The sequence below is a fragment of the Lissotriton vulgaris genome, chromosome 1_1 (genome assembly GCF_964263255.1).
Source record: "Lissotriton vulgaris chromosome 1_1, aLisVul1.2, whole genome shotgun sequence".
In the NCBI taxonomy this organism is placed as follows: domain Eukaryota; kingdom Metazoa; phylum Chordata; class Amphibia; order Caudata; family Salamandridae; genus Lissotriton; species Lissotriton vulgaris.
In genome coordinates this window covers 945993374-946010119 of record NC_141685.1, presented here as the reverse complement: position 1 = coordinate 946010119, position 16746 = coordinate 945993374, and positions in this window count along the sequence as shown.

Below are 16746 nucleotides of genomic sequence, written 5' to 3'. Positions count from 1 at the left end.
AGCTTGTGAATCAGAAGAAGTCCCCTCCCAAGCACTATGTGACAACATTAGCAATCACTTCATACAGAAAATTGACGCCATATACAATAAAATCACTGCCACCAACCCCCTCTCACAGATACGCCCACAGCTCCCCTCTGTATCCCCACACAAAATAAACACACAATGATGCACTTACCCCCTCTAACTCAAGAGGAAACAAATAATAATGTACAACATAAAATCCGGATCCCCCTTGATCTCATACCCGCCAAGATCATGTCATCTCTTGCAAAACAACTATCTGAGCCCATCAGCATCCTTCTAAACCAATCCCTGGAGGACAGATATCTACCCCCCTCATGGAAGGCGGCCCGAATCATTCCTATTCGGAAAAAATACCAAACTACCCACAGAGAATCTAACGAATCTCCGCCCCATCTCCCTCTTACCATACATGAGCAAAGTCTTGGAAAAACATGTCAACAAACACCTTTCCAACCATATCGAAGCGGCAGGCTACTTGGACCCAGCCCAATCGGGCATCCAACCCAAATATAGCACTGAGACTGCTCTAGTGGCCATTACCGATAACATCAGGCTCGTCCTAGATCAGACCCAGCCCACCCTTCTAGTGCTATTAGACCTCTCTGCCGCTTTCGATACGGTTGACCACCTGACTTTGCTCTTGAGAAAGAGGGAGGCAGGGATCGGGGGAGTAGCCCTGAAATGGATGGTCAGCTTACTCTCTGACCGGTCCCAGACCATCAATCTTGGCCCTTACCGCTCCAAAGCACAATAACTTACCAAAGGGGTGCCACAAGGATCTTGCCTAAGCCCCACTATGTTCAATATCTACATAGCCCCCTTGGCAGCTCTCCTAAGGAAGCATGGGTTTGTCCCAATATCCTATGTGGACGAAACCCAACTTACTTTCTCATTCAACAAAACCTCTCAGACTGCACAATCAACCTTCTCCGCCGGCATGCTAGCAATATCACGATAGATGGAAAATAACTTCTTCCAGCTAAATGCCGGGAAAGCAGAGGTTTTGTTCTTCGGTGACGCCCCACTCCTATGGTCACCCAACTGGTGGCCTCCGGAACTTGGGAAGGCTCCTTCCCCAGCAACCACCATTAAAAACCTAGGAGTGTACCTTGAACAGACCCTTAATATGAAGAAGCATGTCACTCACACCGTGGGCTCATGCTTCCACACATTAGACCTCCTAAGGAGAGTTTTCCCCTATCTACCTGATTCCACCAGAAAGACCTTGACTCAAACTCTAGTACTGAGTAAGTTGGATTATTCCAATGCCCTACTGATCGCAGCCACCAAGTCCTCCTTAAACCCACTCCAAATGATACAAAACACTGCTGCTTGCCTGATACTAAATGCCCCTCATAGATCTGCTTCCCTCCCCCTCCTTCACCCGTTGCACTGGTTACCCATATGACAAAGAGTGAAATTTAAGATATGCTGGCTCACCCATGAAGCTATATGGGGGAATGGCCCCACCTATCTGGCGGAGAGACTACACCCTTACACCCCACTTTGGACTCTAAGCTCAAGTTCCAAAGCCATTCTCAATACAACCAGAATGAAAAAGTCAAGGACTGGAGGCAAGTCCTTCTCTCACCAAGCCACTCTCATATGGAACCAACTCCCTCTAGCCTTAAGACAATTCCCTGACCACTTAAAGTTTAGGAAAGCTCTGAAAACCGCTCTATTCTCAGCCTAGCCAGTGCCACCGCTTTCATTTGCATGTCCTGAGCACTCAGATACACCCTTGGGGTGATTCAAGATCTATACAAATAATAAATCAAATCAAATCAAATCCCTACTAATCTGGCTTTCCCTTTGGTGCACTGTTCTTCCTCAGGGGGGCGCAATTTGTACTTCAACCTTCCGGGCACAGAGGGGACAGGAAAAAGGCATTTGAACTCATGGAGACCAATGAGCAGAAGCTCAAACACAGGTGAACCACAGGCTTGGGCTCAATGGACTGGGACTCAAGCGCAGGCTGGGGCTCCTGGATAGCCCCGCTTTCTTTTTTTTTTCAGTGGTCCTGACTCGTCCATCACTTATTTGCTCTGCAGCTCTGCCTCAATCTTATTCAAGTGGATGGTCCATAACAAGCAGCCAGGCTGTACATTGCGACCGGGCCCCTTTGATGTGACTGCAGGGCATCCCGGACCTATTAGTGAAAATAATTCAAACTTTCAGTTAACTGGCAAGGATAAAACTTTATATATTTTTTTCTTTTGTTTTGTCTCTCAACACTAAACAGTGGGGTAGGCTTCCATCCATTTGCTAAACTCTTGAAGAACATTCCGGACATTCTTTGAATTACTATATCTGTTTATTTCTATATTATTCACCTGAATAACATCAAAAAGGGGAAATGTGTGGTACGAAATTAAAGGGGGCATACAGGTGCCCTTCTTAGTATTGTGCATCATGCGTTCCATAAAGTACACGGGCTGGGCAACGTTTCATCATAACCACAGGAAATACATAAGCATCTGGCAAGCGCAGTTTGTTAGCTGCCCAAGTGTTAGTTGCCCAAAAGACTGTTTCAGGCATTCGGGTTAAAGGCTAATGCACCTCATGCACAGCATGCACCTCATTTAATGTGTTAGTTCGCCAAGGAGCTAATCTCCTACCCCCCTTCGACAGTAGGTGACCTAAGTAGGAAACCTCCTGTCGACAATACTTACACCATTAAAAAGTATATTCCCTGGCCATTCAAAGATATATGCAATAACTATTTGTTAGAAATGGGGGTCTCTAGTTAGCAGAGGCAGGTACATTTGTCCAAATAAGGACCCTTCAGTCGAGTCAGGGCAAGGGGGATACACACTTTAGATAACCCAGCTCACCCCCTTGGGAGGTTGGCACGAGCAGACAGGCTTATTCCAAAGGCACTGTGTAAAGTATTTGTACCAATACTCACAGTAACACAGTGAAAACACCAGAATAGGACACCACACCAAATGCACATCCTCGGGCTCTGTCACACTGAAACCACTGGGAATAGTAATTGTTACCCCTAGGCTATCCAACATTTCCCTACTGTTGCACTCTCTGGACTTGGAATAGTTATTTTTTCCCCCTACGCTATCCAACACTTTCCCTACTGTTGCACTCTCTGGAGTGGGAATAGTAATTGTTACACCTACGCTATCCAACACTTTCCCTACTGTTGCACTCTCTGGAGTGGAAATAGTAATTTTTACCCCTACGCTTTCCAACACTTTCCCTACGGTTGCACTCTCTGGAGTTGGAATAGTAATTGTTACCCCTACGCTATCCAACACTTTCCCTACTGTTGCACTCCCTGGAGTGGGAATAGTAATATGTACCCGTACGCTATCCAAAATGTATTTAATTTATTTTATTTGTTTAACATTTTTATTAATTGTTATTTATATTATTATTTGATGTCAATAAATTTATTTGTAATTTATTATATTTTCATTTATTTATAAGTTATTAAAATAATTTATTAGAGGTATTATTAATGAAGTATATACTATGTATTATATCTTTATTATCATTCGTTTGTATTACATTATTTATTAATTTTAAATATTATAATATATATTTAACTATGTTTATTAAATTTATAAGTATTATTTTGTTAATATTCCATGTTTTTTAATTAAAAAAACAATATTTTTTTAAAACGATATTTTTGACATCTATATTATTTTTTCGATATTTTTGTACTTACCTTGTTAGAGATAGGATCTCGATATTATTGTAATCGATATTTTTGTTGCGATATTTTGGTAGGTAGATATTTTTGTAGTTGATATTAAGCATGGGCGAATTTTGCGAATCTCGCGTTCGCGAATTTTGCGGATTTGCGAACTCGCAATTCGCAAAATCCGCGAATTCTCGCGAATTTGCGGATTTTTTTTTTTTGTGTGTTCGCGCGGGTTTCTGCCAGTTCGCGAGGGTTTTGTACAATTTCGCAAACGCGAACTTACCTGTCGGGTCGCAAGTTTCGCGAACTTGTTGTTTCTACGTGTCCAGCCTGTTTGGGATACTCTTCTTCATCACTGCCACTCTCTGTCACCACTGCCACTCTCTGACTACTCATGCCACCCTCTGGCCCACCCATGCCACCCTCTGTTTCATCACAGCACCCTCTGGTTGTCCAGTCAGTGTACATTATTGTGGCAAAGCAAGCACACCTTCCCTGCCTCAAGTGACCTGAATTAATTTGGGGCTGATTAATGTGTCACAGAATATTTTTTTAGCTGGCACCTGCTTCCTTAGTGCTTCCTGATTAGTGATCTTTTGCACTTGCTACGTGCTTTCATTGTTGCAAAATTAGTTACAACACCTGCCCTGCCCCAACTGACAATAATGAATTAGGGGCTGATTAATGGATTTGAACTTCCAGCCTGGCTCCTGCTTGTCTCCCTTAGCTGTAATTCAGGACCTTTGTGGCATATGTGTAACTATTCTGAGGTTCAGAGCAGGGTCACATAATAGTTGCAACTGGCAACTGAACTCTGGAGGGGCCCCTCAGGAAGCACTACAGGAAATGGCTACTAATGATGAGCCTGAACTTTTGAACCTGGTAAGTAGTTTCAGTTTTGCTAAGATCGTATTTCTGCAATTTTGCGCTTATTCGCGGGGCGCGAAGTTGTACTGGGAAGCCGCGAACTCACGCGAACAGTACGAGCAAGCCATAAAATCCGCTGCTCGCGGATTTGCGGATTTTGCGGGAGATTCGCGAATCTCGCGGATTGCGAATTTACCGAAAATCCGCAAAATCCGCGAGCGAAACGGATTTTCAACCCATGCTTAGTTGATATTTTGTCATAGTTTCGGTGCTGGAGCTCTGGACTACACAGTCAGGAAGCTTTGGTCCACCTCGGCGATGAAGTTCAGACCGACCTGGTCTCACAGTGTTGGAGTTTATTTACAAAGTTCAACTCGTGGTTTATCAGGAGCAGTGGGGGAGCCCACTTTGGATATCTTCTTGCAGGCACTCAGGCTCCGGTGGACAGCCAACCTGCAAATGCAGAGGATGACCTTGGTGGATGAGGGCTTTCCTTGGAGGCGATGATGCTTTCCATTTCCCAATAGACAAGCAGCTACAGACTTGTCTCTCCTGCCTGGACTCCCCTCTCAAAGGAGTCTCCTGGACGGCCTTTCTGCAGGGCTGCTATGGGACTGTGTGGACTGTGCAGGCCTCGTGTAGGCCACACGAAGGCGTCACTATCGAACTGCCAACAGGACCACAGCCAAGTCGCTCATGCAGCCACAAGTGGTGGTGTCTCAGAGTCTGTGTGCTCTCCCTGTTACGACTCCAGTTTTCTGCCTTCCTCAGATGGCCTTTGGGAGAATGGTCTCCATTTGCGACCTCCATGCTTCCTGGTGCCTGTTGTGGAGCTGCTGCCAACGCATCTCTTCATTTCAGATTCCCTTCTCACAGGAACTCAGTTAAGACCCTTGTCCCTGGATTGCCATGTGACCGCGTGGGTTGTGCAGACCCTTCATAGGCCACACTAAGGGGTCGCTGCAGAACTCCAACAGGGCCACGGCCAAGCCTCATGTAACCCCAAGGGTGGATAATCCAATGGTCAGGTATGCTCTTCTTTGGCAGGCTTCAGGTTTATGGGGGCACATAGAAGATTCCTGGGTGGCTAGCCTCCCTCGGTGCCAGGAGTGCCTTGTCGACCTCCGGATGTCTTGAGTGTTTGGATCCACTTGGTGGTGTAATGCTCCTTCAACGTTCTTGGTGATGATGCACCTGGATGATGAATATGATGATGTTTGTTTATTTTATACTTGGGCAAACAGGCAGCGATCGCCTGCTTTCTGTGACCTTGTGAAATGAGGAGGTCTCTAGGAAATTTGTGGCCACTTACGGTTGTCTTGCACTTGCTAGATGTGGTGCCATTGATGTCAAGCAGCCGGTGATAGGTGAGTAGATGGTCGTACTGTGAAGCGTGGGGCCCGGACGCAGATTGTGCTTATTGGTGGCTTACAGTTGGTCCTCCCTCGAAGCGGTCTCCAGTAACGTCCCTGCACCCCGGTGGCTGGCTTGTGCTGATTACCACCTTCTCCAGTGCTGGCACGAGTCCTCTGTCCTGTTGATCTTCTCCTTCTCCTTCTTGCGTGCCTGTGGTGGTTGTTTGCCCTGTGGTGTCATGCTACCCTCCTTTCCTCTTGCGCAGAGTGGTGTCCAGCCATGCTCTTCTCCTCCCGACCAGGTCCTCACTTGAATGTGGCATTCGCTATATGTCTCATCTTTGGGCCACATGTCCATCTCACTGGTCATGTCCGGTTCTTGGGACAAACTTTAGTTTGCTGCTGACCTGTGAAGGAAGTGACCAAAAATAGGGTCACCCAGGTCACTCTCAACCTCCACTAGCCTTCCAAGAGATGAAGAGTCAACAGCCCAGTAGAGAATGCAATCAAACTGATTTATTATCAATCAATCAGGAGTTTATATAGCGCGCTACTCACCCGTGAGGGTCTTAAAGTGCTGGCAATTTATTATCAAAATACCCTGCAGCGGAGTCCAGTCTGACCAGCCTCCTATGATGGCTGATGTGAGACTGACTTTCACCAGCATAAAGGGAATAATTATACTTTTGAGCATCAGCACGAGACACACCCACCCAGTAACATTCCACAGAGAGCAGCGAAGAACAAAGGGGCACACTGAGATGAGCTAAGAGTCTGAGACCGGTAACACACTATCTCTCTGGCGAGGTCGTACAGTCTGTGCTTTCAGCTGGAACAGTGGGGGCACGCTCTATCTCAGGGGAAGGTATGCGTTAACAAGCAACTTTTTCATGCTTTAGTGAGGCCTAACCTTGGAGATGCAAATGCATCCCACCAGCTTTCTGCTGAGGCAAGCAACATGAGACAAAAAACTTGATCTTAGTTACAGAACAAGATGGCGCCAACAAAGATGGCACCATGAATGCTTTCTTAACACGGATTAGAGTTTGAGCATAGCAAAGGGACTATTTCGATTCTGTGCATAACGGAAATGACATTTCAAATTTAACAGATCATTGATTTAGCATTCATGCTAAGCTTGATTGGTGCCATCAGGTCAGGGTCTTTACTATTCTAAAAAAAAAGGGGGTAAAGAAATGCTCAAAAATAGGCAACATTTAGTAACTCATTTGGCTACCAGCAAAGGCTGAACTTCCATACAATATATATCAGACACCATTCAAAGCTAGACAGGCAGGAAGACAGTACATGCATAGACTACATGTCAAAATGATGCCAGCTATGGCATCTAGGAAAATGATAATTCTTCAACCCCAAAACGTGAATAGGCCCCTAAACCACCCATGAGTGAACAAATGCGTTTTCTTGGTGTATGTCAGATGCAAGCCTATCCCTTCAACATCTTTCTGAAGCATAGTCCTATATTTTGTATCATATGGATATCCTTGCTTAGGGGTCAGGGTACTTACACAGCAGGCAAACAAACTGGGAGACAGTGTATTCATAAGCAACATGGAAAAATAGTATCAGCAAGTATGACTAAACCTAGAAGCATCTTCCAACCCCTTGAAACGAACTAAATCCAAACCCACCTACATCATTTCCATGTACCCGTTGCTTTGTACATTTAAGCTGATAGAAAACATTTTCAATATAGGACAACCTATGCATGGCCGTATGCAGATCCTACATCAAAAAAACATGTTCAGGCAGTGAGGGTGTTGAACCAGCCAAATAAGGAACAGACTTTCTCTTTTTGGACCAGCCCGCTCTAGACGCAGTGCTGCAAATGGCTGTTCTTCTTCAATAATGGAGCAACCAAAGGATACATGGCGATTGGGAGAGAAATGCAACACAATGGAATTGGTGACCAGGGAACAAGAGGATGGGCAAAACTTTTCTTTACAGTGTCCTTCAGAGAGCCGTCACTGGCAGGCTCCTATTGTATATCAGGTGTAGGTGCTGTTGAGCACCAAAGGTAGAGCTGCTTGTCCAGCTCGGATCCAGATCCTATGTTGCAGGGCACGGTATTTCTTTAGAATCACAGTCTATTTGCCCTGTTTGTCGACTGTCCAAATAATGCACCAATCTCCCTTTCCCTAAACTATTGTTGGTACAACGGACAGGGTATATGCATCCTGTTCTTCAACATTAGAGTCCATCCTGCATCCGTACTGCACACTAGCACAGCCTATACCTCATCCCCCAACCCCTCACCCATCTCAGGCCCCAAAGAAAAAATGAAGGCAAGCACTGACTCCAATCCCTCGCATCAAACCACCTCCCCCCAAACTAACTGGAAAAGCTTCCTGGGAAATGTAAGATCACTCCCTAAGCATGCAACTGAGATATGGGACCTACTCGACACCAACTCCCTGACATTGGCTTTAATACAGAGACATGGCTGAAACCAGCCAGCACTCCAGCAATTGCCATTGCCCTGCCTGAAGGGTATAGGATCCTCAGACAAAACAGGCAGCCAAACATTGGAGGAGGGATCGCCATCATTCATAATGAGAGGCCAAAATTCTCCATATTAGAACAACGCTCTGACGAACTGATCAAGATCATGACATTTAGACTGGACCTCTCGCCCAAACTAACCTGGAAAGGGGCAGTGGTGTATAGCCCCCCGGGACCCCTAGCCGATTTCTCTCTCCTTCTAATGGAGATGCTAGCCCTCACGTGATCTCCTCTAGCAGCTTCATGTTAACGGGAGATTTCAACATCCACAGTGAGAACCACGAAAAAGCAGATACTGCATCCTTCCTAGCAGACCTCACCTCACTCAATCTCAACAAAATCAACAATGGCCCCACCCACACAGCAGGGCACACCTAAGATATTATCTTCTCGAACTCCCCCCTCCTTACATGCGAGGCCCCAAAGTCAGTCACCTGGACCAACCATGCAATCATCGACGTCCATCTAAAAGGACCCAGAGAACTTCCCCGGCCCATTACACCAAAACTAACCACCTACAGGCAATGGCATAAAGTCAATCCAACCACCTTTGCATCTGCTTTTACACCTCCCAAATATTCGCCAGGAATTAACACCGAAGACAGCTTTGCCCACCTTAATAAATCCATCTTAGCTACCATTAACCTGATAGCCCCAGAGAAATTAGGCACCACTAAACCCAGAGCTACAAAGGTGGCCTGGTTCTCTCTAGAATTCCACAACGAAAAAACTGGCGCAAAAACCTGGAAAAAAATGTCGCCACACCAACCTTACAGCCCACAAAGAGAAGTACAAGGTCGCCCTAACCCATTACCACAAAAACATTAAGTGCGCCCGTAAATTGCATATAGCCACCAAAATTAGTCAAGCTGAATACACCCCTAAAGCCCTGTACCAAATCTTAAAAACCTTCACTAACGCCATAGGTTGTGAATCAGAAGAAGTCCCCTCCCAAGCACTATGTGACAACATTAGCAATCACTTCATACAGAAAATCGACGCCATATACAATAAAATCACTACCACCAACCCCCTCTCACAGATACCCCCACAGCTCCCCTCTGTATCCCCACACAAAATAAACACACCATGATGCACTTACCCCCTCTAACTCAAGAGGAAACAAATAATAATGTACAACATAAAATCCGGATCCCCTCTTGATCTCATACCCGCCAAGATCATGTCATCTCTTGCAAAACAACTATCTGAGCCCATCTGCTCCCTTCTAAACCAATCCCTGGAGGACAGATATCTACCCCCCTCATGGAAGGCGGCACGAATAATTCCCATTCGGAAAAAATACCAAACTACCCACAGAGAATCTAACAAATCTCCGCCCCATCTCCCTCTTACCATACATGAGCAAAGTCTTGGAAAAACATGTCAACAAACACCTTTCCAACCATATCGAAGCGGCAGGCTACTTGGACCCAGCCCAATCGGGCTTCCAACCCAAATATAGCACTGAGACTGCTCTAGTGGCCGTTACAGATAACATCAGGCTCGCCCTAGATCAGACCCAGCCCACCCTTCTAGTGCTATTAGACCTCTCTGCCGCTTTCGATATGGTTGACCACCGGACTTTGCTCTTGAGATTGAGGGAGGCAGGGATCGGGGGAGTAGCCCTGAAATGGATGGTCAGCTTACTCTCTAACCGGTCCCAGACCATCAATCTTGGCCCTTTCCGCTCCAAAGCACAATAACTTACCAAAGTGGTGGCACAAGGATCTTGCCTAAGCCCCACTATGTTCAATATCTACATAGCCCCCTTGGCAGCTCTCCTAAGGAAGCATGGGTTTGTCCCAATATCCTATGTGGACGAAACCCAACTTACTTTCTCATTCAACAAAACCTCTCAGACTGCACAATCAACCTTCTCCACCGGCATGCTAGCAATATCACGATGGATGGAAAATAACTTCTTCCAGCTAAATGCCGGAAAAACAGAGGTTTTGTTCTTCGGTGACGCCCCACTCCTATGGTCACCCAACTGGTGGCCCCCAGAACTTGGGAAGGCTCCTTCCCCAGCAACCACCATTAAAAACCTAGGAGTGTACCTTGAACAGACCCTTAATATGAAGAAGCATGTCACTCACACCGTGGGCTCATGCTTCCACACATTAGACCTCCTAAGGAGAGCTTTACCCTACCTACCTGATTCCACCAGAAAGACCTTGACTCAAACTCTAGTACTGAGTAAGTTGGATTATTCCAATGCCCTACTGATCACAGCCACCAAGTCCTCCTTAAAACCACTCCAAATGATACAATACACTGCTGCCTGCCTGATACTAAATGCCCCTCATAGATCTGCTTCCCTTCCCCTCCTTCACCCATTGCACTGGTTACCCATATGACAAAGAGTGAAATTTAAGATATGCTGACTCACCCATAAAGCTATATGGGGGAATGGCCCCACCTATCTGGCGGAGAGACTACACCCTTACACCCCACTTTGGACTCTAAGCTCAAGTTCCAAAGCCCTTCTCAATACACCCAGAATGAAAAAGTCAAGGACTGGAGGCAAGTCCTTCTCTCACCAAGCCACTCTCATATGGAACCAACTCCCTCTTGCCTTAAGACAATTCCCTGACTACTTAAAGTTTAGGAAAGCTCTGAAAACCGCTCTATTCTCAGCCTGGCCAGTGCCACCGCTTTCATTTGCGTGTCCTGAGAGCTCAGAAACACCCTCGGGGTGATTCAAGAGCTATACAAATAATAAATCAAATCAAATCAAATCCCTGCTAATCTGGCTTTCCCTTTGGTGCACTGTTCTTCCTGAGGGGGGCGCAATTTGTACATCAACCTTTCGGGCACAGAGGGGACAGGAAAAAGGCAGTTGAACTCATGGAGACCAATGAGCAGAAGCTCAAACACATGTGAACCCACTGGCTGGGGCTCAATGGACTGGGACTCAAGCACAGGCTGGGGCTCCTGGATAGCCCCGCTTTCTTTCCTTTTTCGGTGGTCCTGACTCGTCCAGCACTTATTTGCTCTGCAGCTCTGCCTCAATCTTATTCAAGTGGATGGTCCATAACGAGCAGCCAGGCTGTACATTGCGTCTGGGCCCCTTTGATGTGACTGCAGGGCATCCCGGACCTATTAGTGAAAATAATTCAAACTTTCAGTTAACTGGCAAGGATAAAACTTTATATATTTTTTCTTTTGTTTTGTCTCTCAACACTAAACAGTGGGTAGGCCTCCATCCATTTGCTAAACTCTTGAAGAACATTCCGGACATTCTTTGAATTACTATATCTGTTTATTTCTATATTATTAACCTGAAAAACATCAAAAAGGGGAAATGTGTGGTACGAAATTAAAGGGGGCATACATGTGCCCTTCTTAGTATTGTGCCTCATGCAATCCATAAAGAACACGGGCTGGGCAACATTTCATCATAACCACAGGAAATACATAAGCATCTGGCAAGCGCAGTTTGTTAGCTGCCCAAGTGTTAGTTGCCCAAAAGACTGTTTCAGGCATTCGGGTTAAAGGCTAATGCACCTCATGCACCACATGCACCTCATTTAATGTGTTAGTTCTCCAAGGAGCTAATCTCCTACCCCCCTTCGACAGTAGGTGACCTAAGTAGGAAACCTCCTGTTGAAAATACTTACACCATTGAAAAGTATATTCCCTGGCCATTCAAAGATATATGCAATAACTATTTGTTAGAAATGGGGGTCTCTAGTTAGCAGAGGCAGGTGCATTTGTCCAAATAGGGACCCTTCAGTTGAGTCAGGGTAAGGGGGATACACACTTTAGATAACCCAGCTCACCCCCTTGGTAGCTTGGCACGAGCAGACAGGCTTATTCCAAAGGCACTGTGTAAAGTATTTGTACCAATACTCACAGTAACACAGTGAAAACACCAGAATAGGACACCACACCAAATGCATATCCTCGGGCTCTGTCACACTGAAACCAGACAGTCAATCCACAAACAGGCAGAGGCACAGAGAAATGTTAAACAAGAAAATAGCTACTTTCTAATAGTGTTATTGTCAAACACAAACTTTAAAACCATCCTTACTAAAACATGTGTTCTCAAATTCTTAGTTCAGGGATACCGGACCCCAATTTTTTATCTTATCGCTATTGGAAGATATGTATGTAAAATGTTACAACGCATTCCCCATTCTGTCCTATGGGCAAAATAGCCTTTCAATAGTAAAAAAATGAAATTGGCAGTATTTCACTACCTGGACATGTTACTCACACCAGTACATGCCCTACTTTTCACATACACTGCACCCTGCCCATGGGGGTACCATGTGCCTACCATAGGGGTGTTTATGTGCAAACTGCATGCAGGCAGTGCGATGGCAGGCCTGCATCTATTCTGGGTTACTCATGTGGGAGACACAATCAGCGCTGCAAGCCTACTAGTAGCAATTTATTCACCAGCCCTGGCACATTCAGTGCACTTCACTAGGGATCTATTGGTAAAACAAATATGCCAATCGGGGAGAACCAAGCACATTATCAATTTACACAGGGAGCACATGCACCGTGATTGCCGTGCATAGATAGAATGCATGTGCATGCATAGAATGGGGTACTCCAAACATTAGATTTATTAGCCACAGCACAAATTAAAAAAAATGCAAAGACCTTGCATCCAGAACTACAGTCAGTGGGCAATGCCCTTTTGATCAGTTGTTCAACCTCTAGTGATTCATAAATTACAGAAATTGAACCTGAAGATGATTCCAATGGCACCAGACTGGGCAAGACCGGCACATGGACCTTCTTTAGCTATCCATGAGACGCCACAAAAGTCTACCACTCAGACCATACCTCCTATTCAGACTTTAGTGCAAAATATTACATCCAAACTTGAATTTAGCCACATGGCTCTTGAACTCACACAATACAGTCACTTGAACTTACCACCTGAATGCAAGAACCTTCTTAAGGAGTCCAAACTACCTTGAACAAGATTATGCTACGCACTTAAATGGAAGAGATGTTGTACCTAGTGTCAGAACAATGGCAATAACCCAATTACTGTACAAGAACATTTCATACTTCCATATTCATCTCCACTCAAACAAAGCCGAATTACAATTCTCATAGATCACTTAGCAGCATTTATGACATACAGAAAATCACCAAAGCAACTATCTTTTTCAAGGTTACTGTAATAAAATATTTTCTTGAACAACTCAAAAAGGCAATCTCTCCAATGAAAAGACCTTCTGTTACACACACAATCAACAACATAGAGCACACACACAGAGTAGCGGTACAAGGGACCTTAGCAAACATTACGCCCCTTCTTACCCGGTATGGAGAAGCATGGTGCTGGTTAGTGGGGTGATGTCACGTTTTCGGCGCTTTAGCCATAAAACTACAACACCCAGGATGCTTGTTGTGTAGTCTGTCTTCTGTCTCCCTTCGAACTCCTCCTCCTGTTTCCTATATCTGCCCCTCGCTGGAAGCTCTCGGTGCTTGTCACCTGTGTGTCTGCCTTCCCTGGTACTAGTCGGACCTGAGATTCCTGCCTGTACGGAACGAGTTGGGTATTCCTTTGTTCTGTCATCGGAATTCTGTGTACTGGAACCATGACGGAAAGCCGCGAGAGACGCTTCTGCTAATGCGGCACATCTGTGCCCTCTGACCTTTGAAGCCGCGCTGGAAGCCGCGCTGGTGAGCAGCGAGGGAGACGCTCTCAGCTTATGTGGTAAGATCGAGCCATTTGACCTGAGGAACCGCGTATTGTGCTGCGACAGAAACGCCCGCAGCTAACGCGGTGAGACTTTGTACATTAACATGGAGAGGCTGCGAAAGAGTATCTCTCAGCTAATGCCGGCAATACTGTAAACACAACCAGGATTATCTCTCCTCAAAATTCTCGGAGGTACTGAGGTTGTTAGTAGTACTAACAGAAGAGGTTCTGCTCTTCTCTTTTTGTTCGTTTTATTTTTTGATTCATTCCGAACTCTGCAATTCTTGGATACTGAGTTGCACTTAGAGCTGTTGAGAGGCTCGAATAGGATACATTGTTAAACACAAAGGAGTCTAGATACATTGAATCCAGTGGATCTTCTAGGACTTGTGTATTGCTTACCAGAGCAGGAAGAGAAGTCAGTTGGGGAACAAAATAGCTTCCTCTATATCAGGACTAAGACTACTGCTCTCCAGAACGGGTTTTCTCTGGACTCTCTTGTTTCTTTTACCTTTACTTTATTTTTTCCTTTTTGTGCCCTTATTTCTTGGATGTTTGTGGCAGCATATATCAGTGAGTAGCCTACTCTCCTTTATACATATAGTATATGTTAAGCATTTATAGGGGTGGGGGGGCTGTATTTACAAATGTTTCTTGTGTCTCTATGCAGGAAACAGAATGCAGACATAACAAGGAATACCTATCCTGTCTTCACCTGCTGTAGATGGTTTCTGGCTGCCAGTCCGTTATGTTTTATTTCTCCACTTTTCCCCTTCCCTGGGTGAGGTCCTCAGAGGGGAGTGTTACGTACATGACTCACTTGGGGGGCCGCTCCTAGGGAGGAGAGAATCTAGCAACTACATCGCTCCTGCTGTACCTGATTCATAAGGTTAGTCAATCTGCCGAGATTGTGACAGAGTGACAAGCCCACGTACTCTTACGGCCTGAGCGAGGGACACCAACACAGTCTTGCAAACTGTGTTGGAATCTCTTACCGCATTAAGGGTAGAAGTAGACGCAGTTAGGGGAGAGAATCTCAAAATGAGGAATGAGATGGGTACCCTTAACGTGAGGTTGCTGGATTAGCCAGGTCCAGTCCCACTAATTCTAGGGGAGCACATTATATCAGAGAAGCTACATTACCCCCCCACCCCCACCCGCTCAGGCACATTCCCACTCCACCCAGGAAGTGCAAAGCTCTTCTACCATTCAGGTTATTCAACCTGTACAGTTACCCTTGGCACCTCCAGAAAGGTTCTTAGGGGATCCTAGGAAATTTGGCACATTTCTAGGACAGTGTAAGTTACACTTCATGTGCAAACCCTCTGTCTTCCCTGATGATCATTCTAAAACAACATTTATGTTGTCTTATTTAGGAGGCAATGCTGCGAGTTGGTCATTTCCTCTGATTGACAGAAACGATCCGGTACTCGCTAATGTTGATAAATTCTGTGAGGAAATGCGTAAATTATTCGACCGTAAGGCTCATATGCTGTCCCTAGATAAGGAACTCAGCACGCTCAAACAGGGATCACAAGATTTGTTGTCCTATATAACTAATTTTAACCATCTTGTTGTTGAGACTGATTGGCCATCTAAAAAGAGAGTCTCCTTGTTCTACCAGGGCTTGAGAGGGGAGTTAAAAGACGTTTTGGCCCAAGTGGTGAATATACCTACTTTGTGTGAAGAGCTGATAGATCTCACGGTATTGTTGGATCACAGACTACAGGAACACAAAGGCGATAAACATCGTTATGAGGTGCGTTTCCCCATAACAAAACCTAGAGTGTTATCAGAGGGTGCATCATCTGCCGATCCTATCGAACCTATGCAAATAGGAGGAGTAAGAGGTCCCTTGAGTCAGGAAGAACGGACTCGCCGACGCAATCAGAAACTTTGCATGTATTTGCATGTATTTGCTTGTCACCTGTGTGTCTGCCTTCCCTGGTACTAGTCGGACCTGAGATTCCTGCCTTTACGGAATGAGTTGGTTATTTCTTTTTTGTGTCATCGGAATTCTGTGTATTGGAACCATGACGGAAAGCCGCGAGAGACCCCTCTGCTAACGCGGCACGTCTGTGCCCTCTGACCTTTGAAGCGGTGCTGGAAGCCACGCTGGTGAGCAGCGAGGGAGACGCTCTCAGCTTATGCAGTAAGATCGAGCCATTTGACCTGAGGAACCACATATTGTGCTGCGACAGAAACGCCCGCAGCGAACGCGGTGAGACTGTGTACATTAACCTGGAGAGGCCGTGAAAGAGTATCTCTCAGCTAATGCCGGAAATACCGTAAACATAACCAGGGATTATCTGTCCTCAAAATTCTCGGAGGTACTGAGGTTGTTAGTAGTACTAACAGAAGAGGTTCTGCTCTTCTCTTTTTGTTCGTTTTATTTTTTGATTCATTCCGAACTCTGCAATTCTTGGATATTGAGTTGCACTTAGAGCTATTGAGAGGCTCGAATAGGATACATTTGTGAGAAGTTGGCCTGGTATCTAATTCTAGTGATCACCTTGTACCATGCCAAGCAACCCTTATGATGATTGGTTGTAAGTCAACCTTATAGACCAGCTATCCTAGTGGTAGCGTGGACAAAGCAGTCTTAGGCTAAACTCTGAAAGGCATGTGAAGCA